The following is a 12,976-nucleotide window of genomic DNA, read 5'->3' on the forward strand; positions in this document are numbered from 1 at the left end:
GAGTTGTACATGACATAAGCATTGCGGGGAATAAAATTATAATTCTTTTTTTTAGATGTTGCAATCTCTCTCATGATCATTAAAAATAGAAAGAAGTACATGAACTTTGAATACACTTTGGTATGGACACTTCTTACTGCAGTAACAAATCTTATTGCAGATGGTGTTTATCAGAGGATACTCTCATGCGTTTGGGAAGAGTTTTGAGTAGAGAGTTAAGACTCTCCCCAAATCCTACTTCACATAGACATCATATCAATAGAGGGGTCTCAGCAGAGAGGCCAGTCCCTCCACATATCCTACTATGCACACCTGTCACATTACAGAGATCTCTCAGCATTTAGGCCAGACTCTCTCCACACACTACTGTACAGAACTGCCACTTCCCAGGGATAGGTCTCAGCAGAGTCCAGTCCATCTGACACCCTACTTTGCGCATCTGCCATCCCTCATCCGACAGAGACATCACAGCAGAGAAGCCAGTACATTTCCCCCACACTACTATGCACACCTGTTGTCAAGGAGATGGGTGTCAATGGAGAAGCTAGACCCTCCCAACACACTGATATGCACACCTGTCAGCCCAGAGAGAGGTCTCGGCATAAAGGCTAGTCTATCCTCTCACCCTACTACGCACATCCATAATCTAAGAGAGAGATCTCAACAGAGAAGATATTGCTATCACACCCTACTATGCACACCTGTCATCTGGGAGAGAGGCCTCAAAGGAGAAGCCAGTCCCTCTCTCCATCCTTCTATGCATATGTCATCCAAGAGAGGGTTCTCAGCTGAGAGGCTAGTTTCTTCCCTCATCCTTCTATACACACCCGTTATTCAAGAGAGAGGTCTCAGCAGAGAGGCCAGTCCTTCCCCACATCCAACTATGCAGACCCATCACCAAAAGAGAAGGGTCTCCGCAGAGAGGCTAGTCCCTTGACACACTCTACTATACTCACCTGTCATGTGAGAGACAGGTGTCAAAGGAGAGGCCAGTCCCTCAGCACCGCCTACTATTCATACCCGCAATCCAAGAAAGAGACCTTAGTAGAGAGGCTAGTGTCTCCCCTCATCCTGCTACTTTCACCTGTCATTCCAGAGAGAGGTCTCAGTGGAGAGGCCAGTCCCTCCATGTACCCTATCATGCAAACCTGTCATCCTAGAGAGAGTCCTCAAAGGAGAGGCCAGTCCCTCCTCAAATCCTACTATGTACACCTGTCATCCAAGAGAAGGGTCTGATCATAGAGGTTAATCCCTCCCCATACATGCTTATCACACTGTGGAGGGGTGTTAGTAGAGAGGTTAGTCCATCCCTAAATCCTACTACATACACCTGGCTCACTGAGGATAGCTGTCAGAAGAGGCCAGTCCCTCAATATACCCTACTACATACACCCGTTATCCTCAGTACCTCTCTACACGATATTATGCACACCTGTCATCCCAAGAAGAGGTCTCAGCAGAAAGGCCACTACCTCCCCACACTCTACTATGCACACTTGTGACCCTATAAAGGAGTCTTAGCAGAGAGGCTAGCCTCTGGTCACACTATGATGTGCACACCTATTGTCCAGGAGAGAGGTGTCAGCAAACAAACTAGTCCCTCCTGCACACTACCAGGCATTATTGTCAGCCCAGAGAGAGGTCTCAGTGGAGAGGCTAGGCTCTCCCCTCATCCTACTACACAAACCCATCATCTGAGAGAGAGGCCTCAGTGGGGAAGCCAGTCCCCGCATACTATTTACTATGCACACGCATCATCTAAGAGAGAGGTCTCAAAGGAGAGACCAGTCCCTATCTACATCCTTAAATGCACACCTGTAATCCAAGAGAGGGGTCAAAGGAGAGAGGCTAGTTTCTCCCCTCATCCTACTATTCACACCTGTCATTCACAAGAGAGGTCTCAGCAGAAAGGCCAGTCCCTCTATGCACCCTACTATGCATAGCTTTCATCTGACAGAGAGGGCTCAGAGGAGAGGTCAGTCTCATCCCACACCCTGCTATGCAGACCTGTTATCAAAGAGAGAGGTCTCAGTGGAGCGGCCAGGCCCTTTACACAATGTACTGTGCTCACACATCATTTGAGAGAGAAGTCTAAAAGGAGAGGCCATTTCTCCTCACACCCCACTACGCACATCCATCATCCAAGAGAGGGATATCAGAGGTGAGACCAGTACCTCCACACACACGGCTATGCTCATGTGCCATCTGAAAGAGGAGCCTCAAAGGAGATACCAGTCCCTCCCCACACCCTATTATGCAATCCCATCATTCACAAAAGTTGTCTTAGTGGGGAGGCTAGTTTCTCCCCTCATCCTACTGCCCACATCTATCCATCTATCCAGAGAGAGGTCTCAGCAGAGAAGCCAGACCCTTCCACACTCTAGTGTGCAGATCAGTCTTCCAAAAAAGGGGCCTCAGTTGAGAGGCCAGTCCCTTCACATACTCAACTGTGCATATTTGCTGCCTAACAACGATGTCTCAGTGGAGAGGCCAGTCCCTCTCCACACCCTACTCTACAGACCTGTCATCCAAGATAAAGGTCTCAGTGGAGACAGTACCTCTACAAACCCTATGATGCTCACCCGTCATTTGAGGGGTCTCAAAGGACAGGCCAGTTCCTCCCCACACCCCACTATGCACACCCATCATCCAAGAGAGGGGTCTCAGCCAAGAGGCTAGTCCCTTTCCACACACTATTGTGTATGCTTATCGCACTTTACATTGGTGTCAGTGGGGAGGTTCATCCCTCCCCATACCCTACTACATGCACTGTCCTGGGGAAAGCTGTCAACAGAGAGGCCAGTCTCCCCCCTCACCTTACTACGCACACCTGGGATTCCCGAGAGGGGTCTCAGCAGAGGCCAGTTCCACCACACACCCTACTTCTCTCATTGACAGAAAAGTATCATTGGAGAGCCCTGTCTCTGTACACCCTACTGTAAACAGCCATAATCCAAGAAAGAGGTTTCATGTAAAAAGCCTCTCTCTCTTTCCCCAGTTGATAAATCTAGTCTCTTCAGTTCAGATTTTTTTTTTCATATATTAGGTACATTTGTCTTGCAGGAGTCAGATAAATATATATGGATAGAGTCAGTACTTAATTTATAATAAAAAAATAAGTGCAAGGGCCTTTGTCAGAAGGTGACTGCATCTTGCACCACCCATTGCCCCTGCCAGTACTGCAAATGACAATGCCAACTACAATAGTCTGTGACTATTCAGACTATTCCAGGTGCCCCAACAGTATAAGGTTGGCTTGGGCAACAGCTAGTAGTCCTTTTGAATGTATAATTAATTAATTAATGTCTGTTATTGTGCTAATTTCTAAATTAGACAGACATTACCATCCTGGGGCAGACTGTTATTGGTGCTGGTGTTGGCAATCAAGTGCTGGTGCTGAGCACCAGAAACCACTGACTAATTTTAAGCACTGGGTGGAGTCAGCTGTTTGGGTGCTCCCACTCTTATGAGAGTTTTGTGTGTTTCAATATGGCAATGAAAAGGTAGTTATTATGAATGATTTATGGAAGAGTGTCAGTTTTGAAAAGGAGTATGGCATCCAATGAGCTTGTAATGTTGTTGCAACCTCGCAAGAGTCTCGCCAGAGTAGTCTGAAGTTTGTTACATGAGGCTCGTTCAGACCTGTGAGAGGCTTGTGAAACCTGCATGGAAAGTTACTGAGCCTGCCATAAGGTGTTGTACGATCCAGTGAGAGTCTCACAAGGTAGTTTGGGGAGATGAGCCACGTCATATTAAGGTCAACCAGTAGTTACCATTGTCATTACATGGTTGAAGAAATGCTGTGATTTAATTGGCTGCACAACCAGAGATAGCAGAGATTGTGCTTAGTGGTTTGGAGGAGAAGGAAGTCTATTTGACTTCTGCTCAGCAGAGGTAATTTAATTTGGAACTTAAAGAGACTGCTGTCTACAGCTGCATTATAGCACCAGCACCAAGTTCACATAATTATAATGTAGTTTATGAACTTTATTGAGAAGTGTCAGTAAGTGCCCTACTGTTTATAAACTTACGGTCATAACTCCCCTTATAAATATGCCCCTGATTATACACCATATTTACTGAGTGAAATACTGTTTGAAGAGGTGTAGGTTCCTCAGTACAGCTTTTAGGAAGTTGACATTAGAATGTAGAGCAATATCAGCAGGGATTCTATGTAGTGTAAAAAGATGAAGTTGTCGCCCGGTAAACAGTTATAAATAAAGAAGATAGTGTTTTTCAAATTATAAAGCAAATAATTAGAAGTGTGTTAACACAAGAAGTGTTTTCCTAAACTCTAATCAACACATCTTTTAACCTTATGAGAGGTTTCAGTGGGTAGGTTGTTGTTTGTTCAGTCAAACACCCGGCGGACTGCTAGCAAAGGTGTCTAAAGAGAAATGTGTTATTCTGTAAACCTTTAGGGAACCAGCTTATACATTGTATAGATGTCTTAATACTTAAAGTGTTTTTTATGCAATGTAAGTTTATTTACTTGCTTTGTCATTTTGAATTGTGAATAGTATGTTTTGGATGATCTTGATGAGTTTCTTAGGCAATCTAATTTAAAGATAGCAGACATGAATTATAAATCTCCTGGATAAATGTGTTGCATAGATCTTCTTGTAAATGTTTGTAGGGAGCTCAGTCACAGATTTGATGGCATGCTCCACTTTACCTTTTAAAAAATGAAAGATATATTGGTGATGAGTAACTTATAATTTATTGACCAGTATGTAACTTTACATTTTTTGTTTTTTTCTCTTTTTATAGAAGGAAAATGGAAAATGGAGATTGTCGAAAAGAAGACTACCATGTAAAGTTACCACATAATCAGGTGCACAGCTAAGTTCAGAAAGAAGAAATATAATGAAAAACCTCAGGAATAATCAAGCTCACAAAGCAATAGAACTCATATTCAACTGGATGCAGAAACTAGCAAGTTTGATGACTCAGTGAGCGTTTCTCCCCATGCTACCCCACTCCCTGCCACTGCTGCCCCTGTGGCCTGCCCTCATAGCACTTTCCCACCTTCCTGCCTACGAGCTGAACAGTGCCTACCCCCCTCCCTCTTCTTCTTTAGGGTGGCTGCTGTGCGGCCATGCCAAAAGCAAGCCCGTCTCCCCCGTCCATGCCTGGACTGCGCCCAGCACCACAGACCCTGACTCTCGCACCATTCACCGATACAGTGCCAAAAACCTCCATGCACTAAACCCTGGATATCCGATCACCTGCTACCGTGCCTCCCCCAGGGACACCCATGGACCGTTTTCCTGCCGCAGCTGCCACCACTCCTTCTTCCCATGCCAAATGCCAGACCCCCAGACGCAGAACTGCCAAAAAAACCTTCAAACCACCTCATGTGCATCCTCCTCAACATCATCTCCCTGCACATCCATGCCGTGGAGCTCTGGGACCTGAGAGACTCCACCCGTCCAGACATCGCCTTCCTCACCAAGACATGGACAAACACAGCATCTGAACCGGACATCTCCATCGCCATCCCCAGCGACTACAAATTGCTCCCCAAGTACTGATACTCCAGACCAGGTGGCAGCATAGCCATCGCCTACAAGACCAACCTCTGACTATCAATCAACACGCAGGAACACTCCCCTCTCATGGAGTACCTCCACTTCCAAGAGCACACCACCCTGAAGCCACCTCCCGCAGCACATCACCATAGACGACTCAACAGCACTGCACTGGACCAACCACTACTGCATAATTTTTTTAATCTCTACATCTACAGCGCTCACAAACACCACTCACCCACCCCACAGGAAATGGAACCAAATCACAGAGGACCAACTCTTCAACACCCTCAGCAACTCGCCACCCCAATAGACAACAAATGCTAACAAATGGATCACTTACTGCACCAGCACCATAGCTCTTCTCCTAACGACTACATATAAACACCTCAAAAAAGCCAGCTGGTTTATCCCCACACTCCAGGAATCAAAACGCACCTGCAGGAGGCTAGAGAAGAAATGGAGGGACAGCAAATCTCCGGAGGCCTTGCAGCCTTCAAATTCACCTCAAGATCCCACCATGGCCTCATCAGATCCAGCAGGAAAACAGCCCTGCAAGACCGTATCAACACCACCACACACAACATAAAAATCTTTCAATGTCATCAAGGAATTTGCCAAACCACAAGCTGAGACCACTAACATCCCTCCATCCCAGGACCTCCACAACAGACTTGCCACCTTCTTCCATCAGAAAATCAAAGATATCTATGACAGCTTCGGACTCTCCGAACTCACCAACAACGCCCCAACCAGGACCCACAGAACCCCCACAGATTCTGTATACCTAGACCCCACTCATGACAGATGAGACTCACTCCATCATGAGCAGTATCCACTCTGAAGCCCTCACCGTCCCCTGCCCACACTAAAAGTGCCTCAATTGCACCCGCGGTCTGCAAGACCATCAACTGCTCCTTAGAGTCAGCCACCTTCCCCGAGGACTGGAAGCAAACCGTGATCCGCCCGCTATTGAAGAAACCCACAGCCGACCCAACGGATCTCAAGAACAACCACTTCATCTCACTGCTGCCTTTTCTAGTTAAGGTCATTGAAAAAGCAATATGATCAGCTCCGCCAAAACATTGAGGACAACAATATCATGAACATCTCCCAGTCCAGATTCAGAACTAATCACAGCACGAGACTGCCCTGCTCACTGCCACAGATGACATCCGCTCTCTCTGCGACCATGGTCAAACAGCAGCCCGTGTCCTACTAGACCTATCGTCCCCTTTCGATACAATGTCCAACTAAACCCTATGCACCAGACTCCACACAGCAGTAATACTCGGCAAAGTACTTTGATGGATACACTCCTTCTTGACAGGTAGAACACAGAGAGTCAGGCTCCTGCCACACCTATCAGAACCCACAGAAATCAGCTGTGACGTACACCAAGGATCCTCATTGATCACCGCACTGTTCAAAGTATGCAATACCCAGCTCACCCCAATCGTTAGGAACTACAGTCTGAACATTGTCTCCTATGCTGATGACACCCAGCTCATCATCTTCTTGACTGAAAACCCCTCAACGGCCAAGAGGAACTTCAAAGACAGGATGGAAGCAGTCGCCACCTGGATGAAGGAGAACTGCCTTAAGCTGAACTCCGACAAGACCGAGATCCTTATCCTGGATCATCTTCCTCAGCCTGGGCCGACTCCTGGTGGCCCTTATCACTTGGCACCCCCTCGCCCCCCACAGACCACAGGCAAAACCTGGGTGTTATCCTCCACCCAGCACTCACCATGACAAGACAGGTCAACTCTGTCAACTCCACCTGCTTCCACACCCTCTGGCTCCTATGGAAGATCTTCAGATGGATCCCTAGCGACTGCCTCAAAAACAAGACACATGACCTGATCACAAGCATACTTAACTACGGCAATGCCCTCTATGCCGGAACCACCAAAGAGAACCTGAGCAAGCTGCCACAAATCCAGAGCACTGTTGCCAGACTAGTCCTGAACATCCCTACCAAGAACACATCACAGAACACCTGAGTACCTCCACTAGCTCCCTGTCGAGAAGAGGATACATTTCAAACTCCTCACACACGCCTACAAGGCCCTCCACAACCTCGTATCCAGCTACCTCAACCACTGCATCACCTGGTACTCCCCTGCCAGACCCCTCTGCTCCTCCTAGCAGTTGCTCGCCACTGTATCCCACATTAAGAAGTCCCGGGTGGAGGAATTTCATTCACCTACCTCGCAGCAAAATGTTGGAACACCTTACCTCTCCACCTCAGACTGTTGCCATTGCTACCTCAGTTCAGGAAGGACCTCAAAAACTGTCTCTCCAACTGAACACTGAGGACACACTCCACAGCGCCTTGAGACCCTGTGGGTGAGTAGCGCGCTCTAAAAATGACTGATTGATTGATTGTTTATAAGGACACTCTGTCACAGAAGGGAACAATATAACAAATCCTGGATCCATATTAGATGGAAAAGACAGGCTTCCATAAACAATGGAAAGAAGAAGAGGAAGTGAAAAAAGGTAGTGGCTACTAGTGGTTTCTAATGGAAACGTTTGATGGAATTGTTGCTTCTCTGACAAGATCTGTAACTAGATGCTGATATAATATATAAAATTAACATAACAATAGAGCACAGATAGGGGACAATTCTTATATCCTTTATTAAAAGTAACTTTTCTTAGCATAGAAAAGTAATGGTAATGCAATGGATCAATTTGCTGTGCTGAAGTCACCATCTTCCCAGCTTTCAGGAACATGCAGCATTGAATCAAAAAAAACTAGTGTCATACTTAACATATTGGTGGTCATTCTGACCTCGGCGGTAAAAGGCGCCTACCGCCGGTCAGAAATCCTCCATAATCCCGCCGCGGTCGCGGAAACCCGCCACGGTCATTCTGACCCGCAGAAGGCAAACCTCCGAAAATCCGACCGCCACAACAGACCGCCAGACCAGCGGTCGGCGGAAAGGTGGAGGTGACCAAACCTCCACCACCACGCCAACAGAAATACGCCCATCCCATTACGACCCACGAATCCACGCGGCGGTCATTCAAACGCGGTATTCCATTGGCGGGACACACCGGCGCGGTCAGAATACACACAAACGAACAAAACTCAGCCACATTGGACGATTTGAATCCCACACACCTGATACACATACACACACCACTCCCACACACACAATACAATATAAAACACACACCCACATCACCCACAAACCCCTACGCTAAAAAATTCGGAAAGAAGGCAAGAGCGAGACACCAGCATCCAAAAAATAACAGCCACAGCCACTCAACACCATCACCCACACACTATCCACACACAAAACAACACACACCACCACACTCAACTCACTTAAATACACATACTCCACCCCACACATCATACACACCACCCCATGGCACCCCAAAGACAACCCCGCTTCACAGACGAAGAACTCAGGGTCATGGTGGAGGAAATCGTTCGGGTAGAGCCCCAGCTGTTCGGCACACAGATACAATACACCAGCATTGCCCGGAGGACGGAGCTATGGCAGAGGATTGTCGACAGGGTGAACCCAGTGGGACAGCACCCCAGAAATCGGGAAGACATCAGGAAGCGATGGAACGACCTACGGGGGAAGGTGCGTTCCATGGTATCCAGGCACAACATCGCCGTGCAGAAGACTGGCGGAGGACCCCCACCTCAACCCCCACAATTCACATCATGGGAGGAGGAAGTCTTGAACATCCTGCATCCTGACGGCCTCGCAGGAGTCGGCGGAGGAATGGATACTGGTAAGTTGAAGCTTCAATACTGCTTCCCCCCCACCTGCATGCCAAATCATACCCCAACCCTCACCCCCATCCTCGAACCCCACCCTCACCCCCACCCCCATCCTCACCCCCACCCTCACCCCCACCACCATCCTCACCCCCACCACCATCCTCACCCCCACCACCATCCTCACCCCCACCCCCAGCACACCTATTCCCCGCCAATGTCTCACCATCACAACCCACACATCCCAAAACCTAGGCCTGCATGCGTCCACTAAGCATGGACACCCATCACCAAAGCATGCCCAATGCATATACACATCCCCCCCACAAGCCACCCTCACCAAAGCCCCCACACACGAATGCCAGCACTTGGGGACACGAGAACCCACAGATACACCCATATGCCACACATTGAAACTATAACCATACCTCTATACCCCTGCAGGACCCGACCGTCAACACACCGCGGCGGAGGGGCCAGAATTATCCACACCCCCCACCCAAGAGGCCGTCAGCGATGACAGCAGCTCTGTCGACCTGGACACCGATGACCAGCCCGGACCATCGGGGACCTCTGGACAGTCGGTTCCCCTCACACAGGCCCAGGCCACTACAGACCCAAACCCCTCTGGGAACACCAGCACAGCTCCCACCCAGCGGGCCCATGCCTCTGTCTCCAGGGCGCGTCAATCTGCGGTGTGTCTACCACTACAGGGCACCCAGGATAACCCACCACCCCAACAACAACAGGGACCTGGGGGCAGTGGTAGTGGGCACACCGGCCAGGGGGCAGAGGCCCAGGGAAACAGGGCAACTCGGCGGGCAGCTGTGCGACAGGGGGGGGAGGAGAGGCCCAGGGAACCCACTCTCCACGAGGTCCTCACCACCATCATGGGAGCATACAACCGCTCCCAGGAGACGATGGCGACGGTACTGGCCCGGTTCCAGGAGATCCAGGTGCTGCAGGAGGAACACTATCGGGGGTACAGGGAGGACATCAGAGCCATCAACACCACCCTGGTTACCATGGTAGGGCTGCTGCAGGACCTCGTAAACAGCAGGGCGGACACTGAACAACACCCAAGGGCCCCTGCCACTAGCCTGGACCAAGAACAGCCATCCACCTCCGCCGGCGCTAGTGGACAGGAGGCCCCCGCACAGCAGCAGCCCACCAGACCCCCACCTCCTGCAGGAGAAGAACCACCCCGCAAGAGGGCCCTGAGATCTCGCAAGAAGACAGAGTAGGATGTCAAGACCCCCGCCAGCAAAGGATACCACCTGATGTCATCCCACTGTCCCACATTGTCACCCTGTCCATCCTTGAACTGCCCATGCTCCATCTCTCCACAGGCCTCTGGACAATGCACCTGTGTGACTGTTACTCTGGACTCTGCCATGGACATTCCTTCACCATAGCCCCCACCCACTTGAAACCACCCATCCCATTTTGAGCACTTCAATAAACACCTATTTTGCACCAAAATATCAGGAGTCTGGCTGTGATTTCAATAGATTGTAATTGACATGACAGTGCAAATATGTCCTTGTACATGGTGAAGTCAACAAACAGCTGCCACAAAGCTGTAGTCCATGGGGAAACGAAGCACAGGACTCGTAGTGGGGACCCCAGATCTGAAATAGGGAGGGAAAAGCCAAAACTCAGTCATCATACACTGGGGCAAATAGACAGGCAGCAGAGATGCTGGAGAGTAGTTAACATTTACTAAATTATCTTTGAAATGTTACCTGTGTCCTATTGGAAGTACTGTTCAATGATTATGTCCCTGTTGTCTGTTTCAGCCCCGTCGTCTTCCTCCTCGTCACTCTCCTCAGGTTCCACCGCTGCCACAACACCACCGTCTCGACCATCCTCCTGCAGGAAAGGCACCTGGCGGCGCAAAGCCAGGTTGTGAAGCATGCAGCAGGCCACGATGATGTGACACACCTTCTTAGGTGAGTACATTAGGGATCCACCTGTCATATGCAGGCAGCGAAACCTGGCCTTTAGGAGGCCAAAGGTGCGTTCGATCACCCTCCTAGTACGCCCATGGGCCTCATTGTACCGTTCCTCTGCCCTGGTCCGGGGATTCCTTACTGGGGTCAGTAGCCACGACAGGTTGGGGTACCCAGAGTCCCCCACTAGCCATACACGGTGTCTCTGTAGCTGTTCCATCACGTAAGGGACGCTGCTATTCCTGAGGATGTAGGCGTCATGCACTGACCCTGGGAATTTGGCAGTTACATGCGAGATGTACTGGTCAGCCAAACACACCACCTGGATGTTCATTGAATGGTAATTTTTTCTGTTCCTGTACACCTGCTCCCTGTCTCTTGGGGGAACCAAAGCCACATGGGTCCCATCAATGGCACCAATTACGTTGGGAATATGTCCAAGGGCGTAGAAATCACCCTTCACTGTAGCCAATTCGCCCACCTCAGGGAAAATGATGTAGTTCCTCACGGATTTCATCAGGGCAGACAACACTCTGGATAACACCTTCGAAAACATGGGCTGAGACATCCCGGAAGCAATTCCCACGGTTGTCTGAAATGACCCACTTGCCAAGAAATGTAGTACTGACATGACCTGCACCAGAGGGGGAATCCCTGTGGGTTGGCGGATGGGGGACATCAGGTCGGGCTCCAGCTGGGCACACAGTTCATGGATAGTGGCACGGTTAAGACGGTAGGTCAGGATAATGTGGCGTTCTTCCATTGTCGACAGGTCCACCAGCGGTCGGTACACGGGAGGATTCATCCGTCTCCTCGCCCAACCCAGCGGACGGTGCCTAGGAAGGACAACATGGAGCACAGAGTCAAGCAACCCACACGTACGTACTCACAGCTAGCACAGTATACGATTCTCTATGCAGTGAATGGCGTGTCTGAGTGGCTATGCAAGGCCTAGGCCTGTGTGACGCAGTTGAAATTGAGCCATGTGGGCCCTGGAAATGGCGGCTGCCTGACCTGTGAAGTGTGACAATGGGATGTGAGGTCAATGCGCTGGCGTGGCACACCGCGGCGGGCGGCGGGCGAAGACCGCGGCGCGAAGCCGCATTGGTTAACATTGAAGCCTATGGGTTTCAGGAGCCAATGGCGAAGGGCGCCGGCGGTGGCGGGACGCACCGCCGCGGTACGCACCGCCGCGGTACGCACCGCCGCGGACGTGACCGCCATTTTCTATCTACTTATCCACTTGCGACTTGAACTTTCACAGGAGAGGACCTATACTGCAAGTGTTGCTGTGACCTCGGTCTGGAAGGGACAATGGCTGCTGCGACTGGGGAAAGGGCCCCTGCCTTCACTGGAGAGGAGTTGGAGAAACTTGTGGATGGGGTCCTCCCCCAGTATGCGCTACTCTACGGTCCTCCAGACCAACAAGTGAGTTTAATTCAATATGGATTTGGGGCCACTGGCTGGCTTGGGGGCCTGGCGGGGATGGGGGGCATGTTGGGGCTGGCGGGGGGCCTGGCGGGGGGCCTGGCGGGGATGGGGGGCATGTTGGGCATGGCGGGGGGCCTGGCGGGGATGGGGGGCATGTTGGGCATGGCGGGGGGCATGGCGGGGGGCCTGGCGAGGATGGGGGGCATGTTGGGGCTGGCGGGGGGCCTGGCGGGGGGCCTGGCGGGGATGGGGGGCATGTTGGGCATGGCGGGGGGCCTGGCGGGGATGGGGGGCATGTTGGGGCTGGCGGGGGG

The sequence above is a fragment of the Pleurodeles waltl genome, chromosome 5 (assembly GCF_031143425.1).
Source record: "Pleurodeles waltl isolate 20211129_DDA chromosome 5, aPleWal1.hap1.20221129, whole genome shotgun sequence".
Taxonomy (NCBI): domain Eukaryota; kingdom Metazoa; phylum Chordata; class Amphibia; order Caudata; family Salamandridae; genus Pleurodeles; species Pleurodeles waltl.